Source organism: Zootoca vivipara, chromosome 1 (genome assembly GCF_963506605.1).
Source record: "Zootoca vivipara chromosome 1, rZooViv1.1, whole genome shotgun sequence".
Taxonomy (NCBI): domain Eukaryota; kingdom Metazoa; phylum Chordata; class Lepidosauria; order Squamata; family Lacertidae; genus Zootoca; species Zootoca vivipara.
Genome location: NC_083276.1, coordinates 99,823,143 through 99,839,544, shown reverse-complemented (window position 1 = coordinate 99,839,544; position 16,402 = coordinate 99,823,143). Strand labels below are relative to the sequence as shown.

Genomic DNA, 16,402 nt, shown 5'->3' with positions numbered 1-16,402 from the left:
GGACTGATTAGCCCACTGATCAGTGCTGCAGAATCAGGTAACTGACCATTTAGATACCACACATTTGCTTCAGATACTTTTCTCTCTCTCTCTCTTCAGCTTTCCTGTGATTGAAGAGACATGTGTGAAGACCGTCTTAGTCCTTGCTGTTAAGATATCTTTATGGAGCAAGGTAGATCCGCACTGAAGACGACAGGCAGAGTGGGGCAATCCTGGCCTCCAGCAATCTCTTCAGCCTTCCTATATATACCCTGTTATCAAACTATCAGGAAGCAGGTCTGCTGGTAAGCTCCATGGCAATATATTTCATACCAATTATGAAACTGAAGTCCTGCTTGTGGGTCTGAAGTGCTTAGAAAAGATAAGTTACAACACTAGGGTACATTTGCAATACATGTTGATTTAACAGTGAAGACCAACTTTTCTCCCTTACCTGATGGGCCCAAATATTATTTCCCCATGAACCACTTGAAATTTGCCAGTAGTCTTTGCAGACCACTTAATTATTCTGTCTTCTGTAGCAGTGATAATGGGGTGTTCTGGATGCTGGGCATAGCTGCCAAGTTCCGGTTAGAAAAATATGGGATCAGCAGCGCCGGCACCGGAAGTCGCTTCTGCGCATGTCCAGACATGCATAGAAGCAACTTCCGGTGCCAGTGCTGCCCGATTTCCGGTGCCCAGACATGGGCAGAGCAGCACCAGAAGAAATCCGGGGGAATTACGGGATATTTCACCATTCGGGATGACAGCGGGAAACAGCTTTAAAAACGGGGGTTTCCCGGGGAAAATGGGAGACTTGGCAGCTATGATGCTGGGTGGTTTTTAATTGCTTGTCTTAGTTCTAATATATTGCATTGCAATTGGCATTTCAGAGAATTCCGATTGAAATACACTAAAACACAATATAAGAAATAAAATAAGCTGCAGAAATACAATCAGAAATCTTTATGAGTATTCAGTGGAGATGTGCTATGGGTTGCCTGCATGAAGCTTGTGGTCCATTGACCACAGTTTCGGCACCCCTGCTCTAGAGAAGGCCCAGGAGTTCTATGGCAGACATACAGGGGAACCACAGTGAATAAGTTGATGAGGGAAGCTGAAAACTACTAAGGCAAGTCAATAAAGTTGGCTGGCTGGTGGAAGGATCCTAAGCTCAGTTGCAGGGCACATACTTTGCATACAAAGAGTCCCAGATTCAAACCTTGATATTTCCAGTTAAAAGGATCTCAGGTAGCAGGTGACAGTGAAAGTCTCTCTCTGCCTAAGTCCCTGCAGAGCTGCCACCAATCACAGTAGATAGTACTGGACTGGGTAGGCAAATCACCTTGCAGATCCCTTTGTTCCTAAGCAATTCCTGTAGTTCCTCCTCTTGTTCCCAGATCTTTGGGGAAAACGTATGACTGAGCATGAGGAAGCTAAGCACCGAACATGAAAAGATTAACTTATGCCTATATGTGAGCAAAGAGTTTTTGCATTTGTTTTGGGAACTGTGCCATTGTTCTGCACTATCTAATTCCATAAACATCTTTATGCAATGCTGAATCATCGCTACTGGAGAACCAACAATAATAGCTGCAAAAAACAAAACCCAAATCAGAATAATTCAGAGCAGAGTATTTTCTTCCCCTAAACAATGAAGTATACATGGTAAAAATTACTGTTCAAACAGAGAAACCATGGGTGTATTCCCCAATAAATAATTTAATTGTCATTAAAGAAATTCAAATGAAAGAATGACTAGCTACCTTCCCCCCATCCCCCTCTCAGCTATTGTTCAGAAAGCAGGTTATGAACACATTTAAAAGAGAAAAAGAAGAATAAAGCAAGTTAACACCAGAGCACTTAACGTTCCCAAAGAAGTTTCCTCAAATTCCTCCACAAACAATATAAAATAACAACCTAATAATTTTGTATCTCAATCATGTTCGGTAAAGAAGTCCTTTAGATAATTGGCACCGCCTCTGTACTAGGCCAAACTTACTTTTAAGTTACAAATACTCACAAAAGGTTTACATTATAAGGAGCTGCTTTGGAGATGTGCAGATTTAGTTTGTAAGTACAAAGTGAACATGCAAATTGCCTTATCTTGTGGGATTCACAAACAACCATCATTCAGATTGATTTAATACATAGCTTTTTATCTTTAAAAGTGTTAATTAGAAAATAGGGACAGTTCTCTGAACACTTAAGAGTAATAAATAGATCAAAACAGCATCCATGCCTCTGTGATGAAACTTCTGAAGACTTTATAAAAGGATTAATACAATTGTCAAAAAGACCACCGTATACATATTCAATAGTGCTAGCAAGCTACAATTACATTTTTAGGACTCTTATTTGCTAGTTTTTAAACACTCATTATACTAAAGGGGGGATACAGGGAATTGAGTACACTATTTAGAAGAATTGGTGTTTTAACCAACCCATCGCTTATCAAATTCAGCTCACTTTGAGTGGCAAGTTTTCACATTTTGAATATTTATGTGTTCGGCAAACATGGCACACACATAATCATGGTTCTGTGTTAAGAAAAGCCTTTAATGAGACAGACCAAAGATCCTTCTAACTCAGCATCCTGTTCCCAACAGTGGCAATCCAATGTACACAAATCAGTGCATGAAGGCAATAGCCCTTAATAACTCCAGCAACTGGCATCACATCTTTTGGCAGCAGATTTTACAAGTCAAGCATTGTTGGGAGAAGTACCTCTTTGCCCTGAGTCTCCTTAAAGTTGCATTGGGTGACCCTGAGTTGTAGTTTTATGAGAGGGAGAAAACCCTTCTGCCCCACACTCCATCTCTCTCTCTCTCTCTCTCTCTCTCTCTCTCTCTCTCTCTCTCTCTCTCACTCACACACACACACACACACACACACCAATTTCTCCACACCACGTCTGATTTCATTCACATTCTCTCTTCTTCTAAGCTAAAATCCTGAATCTCCCAGCACTCAGCTCCATTGGTTAACCTCAGATTCTAGTATTGTGAAAGAGGGAAGGAAAATGTATTTCTACATATCTATTATGCCTCCCCCTTACTTGCTTTTTTTTTAAGAGGAGGGATAAACTAAACAGACCCAAATGTTGTAGCCTTTTCTCCTGGAGAAGACATTCCACCCCCCACCCCCCTGATAATTTCGGTTGCTCTTTTGTGCACCTTTTCCAGCCCTATACTACTGCACTCTGCATTCCAACTGCAGATGCTCCACGTTTGTATAAAAACAAAGTGATATTGACAGTTTTTTTTATTTCTGAAACCTTTCCTAATAATCCCTTGCCTTTTTCACAGCTGGCACACATTGAGTCAATGTTTTCTGTGTTTCACCAAACCGGCGAGTTTTGATCATAAGAAAACATCCTTACAAGGAAGCTTGTTACTGCACAGTTGGTATCCAGTCAGAGACTGAGTTCAAGAACTGTCTCGTTTTACATGGCAGGTGAGTACCACATGTTCCAGTCCTGCCTAACATAAAACAAACAAACAAAGCACTTCCTCTGTGTGTGGATAGCTATCCTAGCCTTCTCTTTGTCTTGTTCATTTCCAGTGACAATGAAATTATCCTGTGGGGAAGCACATGTGAGTCATTAGGCATAACTCTAATTAAACTGTCCCAAGAACTCTGTACTCATTACTTATCTACAGGCCTGGTGGTGTCAGTGTACATCACCTGTGGGCAGATTATGAAGCCCAAGGACCCAGCAAGCCCTCCCCCCGAACTTTGAAACAGCATCTGTGTCTAAAAGCTGCCTTTTTAAATTTCCCACAATGCACCTGACATAGCATCACCTGGGGGCTTGTGGGAAATTTAGATGACAGCTCTCAGAATTCTTCATTCAGTACTGCCTGCTGCTACCACCACCAATTCAAAAGGAACCACCAGTGTAAGAGAAGTCCCACCAAAGGAACTTTACAATCTGAGGCCTGTCCCATTTTTCTTAATGTGTAACCAACCCTAACGTTGTGGAAGATAAGACTAAAGAAGAGTCTAGCACTCCATACAAAGAAGCTCTTGTCCTCAGAGGGAAGTATATGGCTAAGATGCTGCCAATATCCTAGTTTAGAGAACTTGGACACAACAGAATGAAAATGTTTCTGCATAAATTCATCCTAAGTATAATTTCCAGGGTTAGCTGCTGTTTTCAGATTCTTGCATCCAAAGCTGACTGGCTGTTTGCTCGTACATGTGATTGCAGTTTATAACATCTGCTCCCTGCCATTGCTAATAATCCAATAATAGCTTATTTGGCCTGCATGCATATAAATACATTTGCAGAACAGATAACTATTACAAAATAATGGAGTATTATTTTGGACCACCCTAAACAATTTATATGTATTTTTTAAATTCAGCTGTCAAATGGTAGAGAGCTCTCAACCCAGCTGGAAGAACCAGGAGATGTTTCCAAAAGGGCACAAGAGGTCTAGCCAAATCAGAAGAGCTGAGAGAGCTGAGTGATAGAAACCGGGGGGGCGGGGGGGGGCGGAGAAGCTGCAAGATAATAAACATGGCAGCAAAATGTTAAAAGCACAGAAAAGTTACACGAGATCTATCCTGATTTGCAAATCTCATACGATTTACAGTTAATATTTTCTTTGCAATGCGTTGGCACTTTTTCAGATTAGACTGTTATCATAGAGTGTTAACAAACACTTCTGGCATGGTAGAATGGCATTTGGATAGACGTCTGCCCCTTTGTGATGAAGGAGGACTGTTATCTCCCAGTGCTTAAAATGTTCGAGGACTTTGTGGTGGATAGGCCCAGAGGTTAGCACTCCTAATCTGGGGGAACAGCAATTGTAGTTAAGGGCAGATCAGTTAGCCCAACAGAAAGATAAGTTCTCAAGGTAACTGCGTATCATACCGTGCTTGTTGCTCACTACAGAAAAAGAAATTATTCCTACAGAGACACGTTTTGCTGCAAAATTGCTTCCCTTCACAAATTTTTTTCATGAAATGCCCTATCAATCGTATTACATTATATTATTAGGCTGAATATGTCCTGCATTCCTTTTATACCAATTTACAGACGATGGCAGGGAGTTTGAAACATGATCAACACAGGTTTCATTTACTTTCCATTCTTATTTCATAAATAAGAATGATTCTGAAGACATTGCCTGCAATACTCCACAGAGTTAGGTGTTCTCACTTCATTGACTTAACAATATTCACTTTTGGATTTAATTATGGTTGTTTCCGAAGAACACTTAAGTTTTCAGTGCATCCATTTTATTTTACTTTTTAAGGGTTCAACACACCAAGGGGTACATACTGTACCAAGGGTTAAGATAAATAGGGAAGGGACTGTGAGAGTTGTTATAGTGTACCAGATATGGATACATGTGGCTGAGTGGAAGGGCGCCCACCCATCGCTGAAAGAGAGATTCCTATAATGGACAATGATGAATGAACACTCTGGGTCCAGACAATATTTCAGATTTACTCACATGCGTCATCCCAGCCGGTGCATATGATTAAAATTAGAATTACTGTCCTGTACTGGGATATGCTATTCCTTTAAACATTCTTTTCCTTTCGCTAGTTCCATTATGACTTTTTTCTCCTTTGCCACTCTCCCACCCCTGGCCCACTGAATAATAGTGTCAGCATGAGAAGAACCCTTAGGTCTAAACAAAATTAATTTTAATGTTTTCCAAGTGATTGGGTTGCTATTTCAGCAGATGAATTTGTAAAAATTGAAGTGGACAGATGTGACTGTGATTATAAAGTGGGAAAAACTTGGTAATTAAGTTGCCTTGAACCAGGTTGTGTAGAACCCTGATAATACTGTAATGACCCAGCAGCCATTGAGCCTGACCTTGTGCAGCTGGTAAGAACCATATCTTCCATTAGTACCTGCATATTGTCAATCCATATTTTAAATAGTATATTAATGCTATTTGACCTGTACTGGATCAGTTTTGATTACTGCGTCTTGATCTCTACAAACAGCTTGAAGAAGTGTGCCCAACCACCTGCTACTTGATCACCTTGGCTTCTTAGAGCTAGCCTTCGGGGATTGATTGGGTGGGTCCAGGGAGTGATTCATGCTTCAGCGGAGGAGAGGGAAGAACCATCTGCCTTGAAGGAGGCAATGGTGTGCTGCCTTCTTAACAGGACCTTTCTGGACCCTTAGGTGCTTGGCAACTATCACCCAGTGGCGAATATTGAAGCAAGGTGGTCCAGAAGGTGGTGGCAGTCCAGTTTCAGGCATGCTTAGAGGAAACTGAATACTTGAATCTGTTCTAGCGTGGTTGGAGGCCTTGCCCTGGCATTGAAAATGCCCTGGTTGGTGACATTTGTTGGCAGAAAGGGGGAGTGCTACCATGCTTGTTATCCTAGATGTAGCTCATTACAAGACTACCCGCCTCTTTTATATTATTATTTGTTATTAAGAGTATAACTAGACCAACGATATGGTACCCTTCTTCCTAGGTCTGCTTAACCCCTCCCCACTGGCTACTTGAGGAGTGGGAAAGTCCACAGTGGCCTGGGATCTGGGGTGAGGTCCCTCAGCCTTCTCATCAAAAGCCAGAAGTGGAGCATTAGAGTAACCACCTCATGTGTCCACCCCTGGGGAGGTCAGCAATAACTCACAAGGTGTCGGTGAAGTTAACACTTTATTCAAAGAAACAAAGCAGTTCAGGCCCAGTGAGCACAGAAACTCTTTCCAGTAGGTCTTGCCCCCAACGAGGAAGTTGTAAGGACTGAAGGTCCCCACCTTCCCACAGCTCTCTAAGTCTCTCTCTCCCCCCCCCCCCGGTCCTTCCCAAGCAACCTGAGACTTCTCCACCTTGTCTGTCTTTGCTCCTCCCCCTTTATACCTCTTCAGGTTCTGGGAGACCAGGCGGGGGGGGGGGAGTTGTTTGCAGCAAGAGGGGGATACTCTCTGGCTTCTTCAGAAGGCTGCCTGATCTCTGCCTCTGCCTTTTTCTCCAGCCTCTGCTTCTACCTCTTATGCTGCACTGCTCTCTGCCGCAGCCACTCCTCACAGTCTGCTCCCTCTTCTCCCTCTGACTATTTATTCATTGTCCTCCCACCACTAATCTCCTGGCTCTGAGTCTTCTTCCCTTGGGGGTTCTCCAGGCTGGTGCGTCCCAGCATTGTGTCTCTACAGAGTAACAATAATTTATTACTTATAGCCCACCCAGTACTCTTGCAACCCATACATGCTCTCTCTGTCCCTTAGTGGAGTCCTTGGCAACATGCCAATTGTCAGACCTCCGCCATTCACTCCCAATTTAAGTCGTCTTCTTTTTTTAACAAACCAGAGTCAAATCTGAATACCACCTGCTATGCTTACTCTTGCTGTTGATAGAGGCATTATCTTAGCCATTACACCATTCTCTTTTCTTTTCCCGGAGGAAGATATGGCAAATGTGGCAGTTTAAATTCTCAGCCTCTGAAGAAATTTGCCCTTTTCTGGTTCAAGTCAGTGTTCTTCACTTAGCACCTTGAGGTTCCATCACACACCAATATGACACCATGTTATTTGAGATGGTGCCTCAGAAACTGAAAATAAATCATTAGGGAAGCCAGATATTCAGGGTATTTGCTAGCTACACATTTGCAGCCTTAACCCTTCCCTCGCATGCATGGTGGCCAGCACACCGTCTGTTTTTAATAACAGGAATCAATTCCATCCCACTTCTCAGGGCAATGGGTTGCTTGTTCCTATTACTAGTCAACAACTCAACACTATTCATATATATATATATATGTATATATGTGTGTGTGTGTGTGTGTGTGTGTGTGTGTGTATATATATATATATATATATATATATATATATATATATATATATATATATATATATTAACGCTACAGAAAGAGAGAAACCTAGCACATTCTAATAAAAACCAAACAATTGTTTGGAAATCTGATAATGTGCTACGGTACATTAGCTGAAATGTAGGCAGGAGCTGTGTTAAGAGAGTTGACCTTTCTCTACAATACCTTCTGGGAGAGCTGCAGAAAGACAGGAATGTTAAGAGACAGGAGAAGAATTTCTAACAGAAAAGATGGCATAAAGTTACACACAAAGAGGAGAGAAGGCAGAATTCAAGAAGATTAGATCACTTGGAAGTGCCTTAGGGCCACTGTAAACGTTGCCACCCTGGGACTCCCGTGAAAAAGCAGAGCACTCATGTGACAAAGCAGACCAGCAGTGTTTCCTTCACTACACGGTGGGAAGTTATCTCACAACTCATCATGTGATTCTTACAGATCATATGGAAAGTTTCCACATCAGCACCACCTGCTGGATGGAGAAGACACCACAAGGTGGAGTCCATGCAATGAGTTTTAGCATAGAGCAGGCACCCCCAAACTTCGTCCCTCCAGATGTTTCGGACTACAGTTCCCATCATCCCTGACCACTGGTCCTGTTAGCTAGGGATCATTTGAGTTGTAGGCCAAAACATCTGGAGGGCCGCAGTTTGGGGATGCCTGGCATAGAGTAAGACCAGGTGAGGACTGGGAGGTTAAACATGATACAGTACTGGGTTTTTGAAATACATACTAACAGGTGATGGTTCTGTCAGACACATCTACTACCTTGGTCACCCTCCTTATCATATGACTAGAGCAGGCATCCTCAAACTGCGGCCCTCCAGATGTTTTGGCCTACAACTCCCATGATCCCTAGCTAACAGGACCAGTGGTCGGGGAAGATGGGAATTGTAGTCCAAAAAATCTGGAGGTGCCGAAGTCTGGGGATGCCTGGACTAGAGTATACATCTCCAAATATACTGCTGTCAATCTTTTTTTCTATATTAGTGTTGACATTGTAAGATGCCATTAGTGGTAATGTTGGATGGTTGATAAATATCTGTTCATTAATTAAACTATGTCAGAGCAAATTCAAGAATCCCTGCCCATCCAATGGTTGTATTATCCTATGTTCACTGATGGCACATGTAAATTGTTGGTCAGATTTTGAGATCTGTTGACAGCTGCTGCAATTTTCCTTAGTTGGCGAAATACAGCCTTACTAGAACCCTGTCAAATTGGAGGTATTTGGCACCGGGGGATTCTTAGGGCTGGGCCAAGATATTTTGCTACCTAAGGCAAAGGGTAATACAACACTTCTCCCTGTTCCATGTATGAAAGCCAACTAGGCTGGCAATTGAATCTTACTTTGACGCTGGCAATGGGGCAGGACTCTCCCTTTCACCTGAAGCTAAGGTGGTGAAATTTAGGGCACTACTCTGTCTACTCCCCACCCCTCAACATCTGTCACTTGAGGGGTCTGCCTTACTCTGTCTGATTACGAGGTTGGCTGATGGAATTCTATGTACTATAGCCTAAATCAGTGTTTCTCAACCAGTGTGCCTCCAGATGTTTTGGGACTACAACTCCCATCATCCCTAGCTAGCAAGACCAGTGGTCAGGAATGATGGGAGTTGTAGTCCCAAAACATCTGGAGGCACACTGTTTGAGAAACACTGGCCTAAATGGATGATGGGTCATACTAGCAGTGTGGAAATGGTTTGCATTCATCAGGCAATCTTCTAAAGAACAGCTTGCCCAGTGTTGCTGTTGTTTTATGTGGTAAACATAGGAGGTTCACCCTATGCTGGTGTCATGGAAGGAAGATGGTATCATGTAGTGAACAGCATATTGGGCTTTTGGGGGGGGGCACTCTGGGTTCAGTTCCCTGCTCAACTATGATAATTTCTTTGGACACGTTGAATCTCTCAGCCTAATCTACCTCACAGGGCTTTTGTGATGCTAAAATGTTGCTTTCTTTCATCTCCATGAGTAAATGTTGGTTAGAAATATGACAACTAAGGCTATGCAGTTCTGCATCTAGTATGTCCTTTATTTAAAACTGACCAGTTTAATAGATAATCCAGTTTTTTCCAATGCTACAGAACAAGAAGTTGTGATGATGGGCCTCTCTCTCAAACAGTGGTGGCTCCAGTACAAGCCCACTGTTGTTGTTTTCAAGACCTATTTGTTCCATTGAGGTCATGCGGAATACATTTCTCCAGAAGCTTGTACCTGTTGTGTGGAAAGTGACAAAGCATTATAGTTGGTGACCATACTGAAAACACTAATCTCCAAATACATAACAATTCTAAGCATTTAGTTGCTTCTTAACAAAAGCTACCTCACTGTTTTATATGAGCTCTAAAATCACTGATGTCTGGGATTCAGGGAATAATACCTTAAACACAGGAAATTGAAGGTGAGTGAGTGAGAGAGGAGCACTTCTATTTATTGTAAAACAAAAACAGAGGTGCTGATATGAGCAGTCTTACAGGATATTTATTTTACTTTTTTGCAAAAGCTTTTGTGGAGCAAAATTGCTACTGGGTTGCACAGTTCTAGGTGAAGGGCTTGTTGAACATGACCTAAATAGCCTTCTCTCTCCAACTCATCAGGGACAACGTGTCCTCCTAGTTCCATGCCAGGATTGCTAGCTGTCCAAGACATCTCATGGGTAAACCCCCAAAGCAGTGACCTTGTGACTATACGCCTGCCAGACCTTCCTGCTAGCAAAAAGCAGCTGCCACTCTTGGCAAATGAAATAGCCCTTGCAGAGTTTGAGAGCTCCTTTCTGAGATGGCCATTTCCCATGTTCTCAGACTCCTGAAAGAAACATCACTTACAGTATTTACACTTACTGCACTACTGTTAGGGAAGATGTGCTGTTTTGGGCAGTGATCTTGATTCCCTCTTCTCCTTTCTTTTTAGGGATAGAAATCTTGAAAGTTCATGTGAGTAATCATTCATGCTTTCCCCCTCCCCACAATAACTGTTAGTGGCAGCCGTATTCTGATGTAAGTTGTAGCAATATTTTTTCCTGCATTTTATGAAACACTTCTTCATAGTTTTAAAGAAGCCAAAGGGTACAATTCTTTAAAATAATAATAATAATTGAGAATAACATTTTGTCCTGTTGCCTTCTTGTCAGATCATTCAGAGAGAAAGAGGGAGGGAGGGAGAGATAAACAAGAGAAGGATGATGCTGTATAACAGGTAGAAAGATGTGATGACTTAGCACAGCCCAATGTGGGTGTATTTCAAGCATTAATTTTCTTTAATGAAATGTAATTGCATTAACATTGCTTAAGTGTATTAATGTTTTTTAAATGTTATTGATTGTTAATAATAAAGCTGCTGTATTTAAGCACCAACTGTTGATAAGCTATCTGTGGAAGCTAGGAGTCTGGAGGACAAGGGTAATTTATACTTGCCAAGTCCTTAGAGCAAATTCCAAGTACATTCAGATTTGCATATCCAGTATTATGGAGGGTAATTAGGTGTAGACTAAATATTTATTCATCTTGCTGCTTTAAAACACTGGTTGGAACAAGGTTTTCTGACTGGAAATGAGCTATAAAAGCACTAGAAGAAGAAGGGTATACCTCTTTAGGTCTACTATAGCAGCCTGCCAAAATTTTAAACTCAGGTCCTTGTAAGTCACACATTCCAATATAGCTTGCAGTTTTGCTCATGCACAGCTTTTCTGAAGCTAATAAGAGTGCAGAGAAATCTCCTTTTAAACTTTATATGGTTTAGATACAATGTATGTGTATATGTATGTGTATTAGTATGTTTATGTGGGGGTCATGTAATGGGTTAAATTTAAAATTCTAAGTAACCATTAATGACTGAGTTGGCTGTTATTTTGTTACATGAGAATGGTCTAGGGCAGGCACCCTCAAACTGCAGCCCTCCAGATGTTTTGGCCTACAACTCCCATGATCCCTAGCTAACAGGACCAGTGGTCAGGGATGATGGGAATTGTAGTCCAAAACATCTGGAGGGCTGAAGTTTGGGGATGCCTGGACTAGGGAAAACCAAGTTCTGTTTAATAGAGTACTAATAGAGAAGACTTAAAATTACACTTCTGATTGGCTTATTGGGCAGGAGTTCTTGACGGGTTGGGAAAATAGTCTGATGGAGCTGGGAAAATTCTGCGGCATTCAGGTCTGATTGGTTGAAGGATAAGCTGTCTGTAACACAAATAAGCCTATTCTACTTCTGTTGAGAAAGACAAGAAAGACAGAAGGAGAAAAAAAGAGAAGGGGGGGGGGAAGAAGTCTGGAATAGAAGACAAGAAAGAGACTAATCAAGCTAGAGAAACTGGTGGTGTAGCCTGCCCCCAAAGAATGGAATCAGTGTCTTAAACCAAAAATTGGTGGTGAGGCTATATAAAATAATTGAACAGTAAGGTGAATTCAACAAGTTACTTCAGAGCTGACGAGAGCATGAACTCCCTGCAAACCTGGAAAGCACAGGAAACTGACTGAAGTCCACAGTACATAGTGGTGACATTGACTGTGAAAGGGGACGAAGAGTGATTGGCATAAAAGTGCAGAGAGTGCACCAGATGTCACATCTCAGAAAGATGCAAAGTGCTCATCTTCAGACCCTTTAGGGGCCACAACCCAGGCCAAAGGTGTGATGCTTGGGAAAGGCGGGCTATGGGAAATGGCATTTTTAAGACCCTGATTCACTTCAAACCTTTCTTAGAGCAGGTAATTCACTTGGAACTATCCATGGTGCTGCAACTCCCGGCCTCCCTTGACCCAATGGGAACCTGAAACAGATGAACCAAAACATCACCTTTCCTTTTAACCTGCAGTTCACATATACACCCGAATGCTCTCAAATGCTTGGGGGAGCTCACAAAATTTCCCCTTCCTTCCCCAGTGCCCAGAAAATTTCCTTGAATCATTGAAAGACAGAAATAGTTAGACCTCAGAGGGCTCATTCCACCCTGCTGAAGGTTAGTATTACAAGTTGCAGAATCTCCAGTGGAAACAGCGAAAATATGCCAGCTGGACTGGCAACTGAATTTTATTTCAATACTGCCAATGGGAGGGTGTCTTCTTCCACATCTGATTGCAGGAGGCTAGCTTAGGGCCTACAGGGTAGGCTGTGTGAGGCACACACAGTTTGTTCCCTCAACACCATACTGCCACTCCCTGCCACCAGCATCTGTTGCTTGAGGTGGCTCTCTCACTCTGACTAATGGTAGGGATAGCAGTGCCCCTTCTCAGACATGCAGTTTCTATTGACACACTGGTATATGCAGTCTTTAGAATGGGATGGATGAATGGGACTCCCCCCCCCCAAAAAAGTCGCTGTGATTCATACAGCTCAATTTCCAATATGCTCCCAACATTCTTCACTGTCCAGTTTATAATGACTTAAAACTCATTCTATTGAGCCTATACCAGTGTCAGGTGGTCACAAGTTTGTCTCATAGTCAAGTCAGATTATTCATTTGGGAAAACTAGGTTATCAGTGTAACACTAATATGTATGGCTAGGGCACTTTAAAAACATATAGTATTTGGGTTTTTAATTTATCCCTTTATAATTTGCTAAAAGTTACATTAAAGATTCATTCTGGTGGACAGGGAGTGAACTGATTAAGTTCATTTATGCAGGTTTACACCCTCATTGTCATTGTCTTCCTCCCTCCCCCTTCTTGCAGTAATTTGTCGAAAGCTTGTTGTTAGGTGATATGTAACCTTTAATTCAGCTATTGTTAGCACTTTTGTATGCCAGTGAAGGGTTCTGAAATTTTCAGTAGGATGTGCTCTCCTAATAGGGAAACTTAATTATTCCCCTAGTACTTCAAAACTATCATTGACATCTGAGTTATATGCATTTCATATCTACTGCGTAACCTTCAGCTCCCAGTCAACAAGGTTGCCTTGCTGTACGTCTTTGGCCTGAAGACGCTATTTGTGGTAGCTTTATCTTTATTCTTAGTACAATGGTGATTGTTATTAAAGGCCTTGTTTGAGATTTAAAAAGGCTATGTGCATAAAATTCACATTTGCACTTTTTCTGTTCCTACCTCTCTTTTTGTTGAATACTCATTTTATTCATAAAGGCAAATTAATTATATTGGGTTTTGTTTACAAAGTAAAGGGCAACTCTTCATCTACTCTTAGAGCTTTGGGAAATGTATTACTTTTTTAAAGTCTGTGGCTAATCAGATTATTAAATTATTAGTAGTAGTACTAGTTGTATACCAACCAATGAGAGTATTATTAAGACTTGAGAAGTCTGTCATCATCCCACGTATATTTTCCAACTGGAAAAAAAGTCCCATGGCACCTCCAAAATTTATTCATTTCATAAAGTGTATACACAATTGGTTGCAAAAAGAACCTCAAAGTGGTTCACAAAAAACAATAAAATTATCAATAAAAAGAATTAACAACAGTAGTTCAAAAAAAATCTTTAAAAAAATTAAAATCAACAATAAACTAAAAACAGATTAAAATTCACACCAACTTTCTAAATATCTGGGTAGGCTAGTCTAAACAAAAATGTTTTAGCAGGCACTGAAAAGAGTAGAGTAAAGGTGGCTGCCTAATAATAATAAATTATTATTATTAGTATTATATAATAATAATAATAATAATAATAATAATAATAATAATAATAAATATTTATGCCCTGTCCATCTGGCAAGGAGTTCCAAAGTGTAGGTGCTGCCACATTAGGAAATTGATAATAATAATTAATAATAATAATAATTTATACCCCGCCCATCTGGCTAGGCTTCCCCTGCCACTCTGGGCGGCTTCCAACAAACATTAAAATACATCAAATATCACAGATTAAAAACTTCTCTAAACAAGGCTGCCTTTAGGTATTTTCTAAACGTCAGGTAGTTGTTTATCTCTCTGACCTCTAATGGGAGGGTGTTCCACAGGGCGGGTGCCACTACCGAGAAGGCCCTCTGCCTGGTTCCCTGTAGCTTGTAGATTGAGTTCTTGCAAACTGTGCTTATTGCAGCATAAGCTTTTGTGGCTAGACCTTGGGTTACTGGTTTCACCCCCAAAATGACCTCTAGCACATGAAAGATCATGCCACAATCTATGTGCTAGTCTTGAAGGTTCCAAAGGACACTTTTCTAGTTTTGCTTGAACACACTTAACAAGTCTACCACCCAACCACCATTTCTTGGAGAGATGATACATCGAATCTCAGTAAAAGTGAGTGTGTGCTAAGCTGGGCATAGGTTCAGCTCCCCGATTCATCACTGCCCACGTCAAAACCCTACTCTTTAAAAAAAGAAGTAGGAGTGGCGGTATGGGCATCCACACCTGGCACTCTTCAATCATTCTTTTTAAAATGTTCAACTCTGAGAAAGGAGGGAATGCAGGGAAAATACAGGGTGGCAATAAGTGGATGCCCCTTACGAAGTTAGTGCATGAAGCATGGCAATTCCATACCAGGCACCTTGTTATCAAAGCACCCTTGGTCTTTCCTTTCCTGCAATGCAATTGCTAGTATGGGTGTGGTAGCTTTGGCAACAGAATGCTGGACTTTGGCCTGATACAAAAAGACATATTTTCTGTTCCTTGATTGCAGGTGAATGAACCCGCACCAGTTACCACCAACCAGGAAATGTGTTGCTGAAAATTATGCTTGAGAAAGTGCAAACAGCTTCTCCATGTGGTGCAGAGGGGATGAAATGCAGTGAAACATTTAAAATTCATTTAACAGGAATATAGCTAAGGAGGCAGGTGGGAGGAGGATATGGAAGAGATCACAGTATTAAAAAAAAACATTACTTTTCTCAGCCCTCTACCAATCCAGAGCTTAATTTGTGCTGGAGCTTGCTGAAGCTAAGCCCCAGAATCTGTTTTCAGTAATGTGAAGGACTCTTCAAATTTATGATTTAATGTACCTCTGAGTTTATACAGAGTACCTTACTTCCAGAAACCTCCACACACTTTGGATTAAGAAACAGCATTCCAGGGCAGATGGCGTAGCTTCCAGGCTGGCTTCAATCCCTGGCATGTCACTTTTAAGAAGTTAAGCACTTTGCCAATCTTAATCTGGCCCCAGTTGCCTCCCTGCCATCCTGCTGCAGTAGCAGAAATGGACTATCTGATTTGATTGTAGTCAAAGTTACTAAAGCAGATGAAACAACATCAAAGTTGCTGAAGGACATTATTCATAGTCAAAGGGTGCATACTTGTATCCAAACATTTAGCAAAGGAAATGGATGCTCACATTTGATTCACAAATTTAAAGGGTAATGCTTAGTTCATCTCTACTTAGATACTGCAAACAACTTAATGCAGAACACATCCCTAAGTGTTTGCAGAATTTATTAAGCCTTAATGCATTTCAGAGGAAACTGGTGTTTCTTCTTTCAGAGATTATAGGTCCTGTTAGCACATTTTGAGACTGCACTAGGAGTTTTAAACTTCACTTCACTTTGTGATTTATTATTTACTTCAGTTTTTGTATGCATCTCAGGTCAAAAGGGACTACCATAGTTTAATTGTCTGAGAGATATTCTTATAACATTTTTCTAGCATATATTAATCCATCAATAACAATGCTAACAATAACAACTAAAGCAATTCGCAATGCTTCACTTATTCATCAGTCAGTGGAGCTGTTTAATG

General features: G+C 41.2%; 1 protein-coding gene across 4 annotated transcripts in view; it reads left to right on the top strand.

The window, feature by feature from the left end:
* Positions 1-16,402, top strand: part of GTDC1 (glycosyltransferase like domain containing 1) — a 340,919-nt gene that overhangs the window by 294,317 nt on the left and 30,200 nt on the right. For 2 of the 4 annotated variants that reach the window (XR_009558254.1, XR_009558253.1), the window contains 3 exons: positions 100-284; positions 3,288-3,435; positions 10,702-10,724. The exons of 1 other annotated variant lie outside the window; for it this stretch is intronic. The gene's annotated coding sequence lies outside the window, so the exon portion shown is untranslated. The remainder of the gene's footprint in view (positions 1-99; positions 285-3,287; positions 3,436-10,701; positions 10,725-16,402) is intronic. One more of the 4 variants, XR_009558255.1, reaches the window with a different exon arrangement.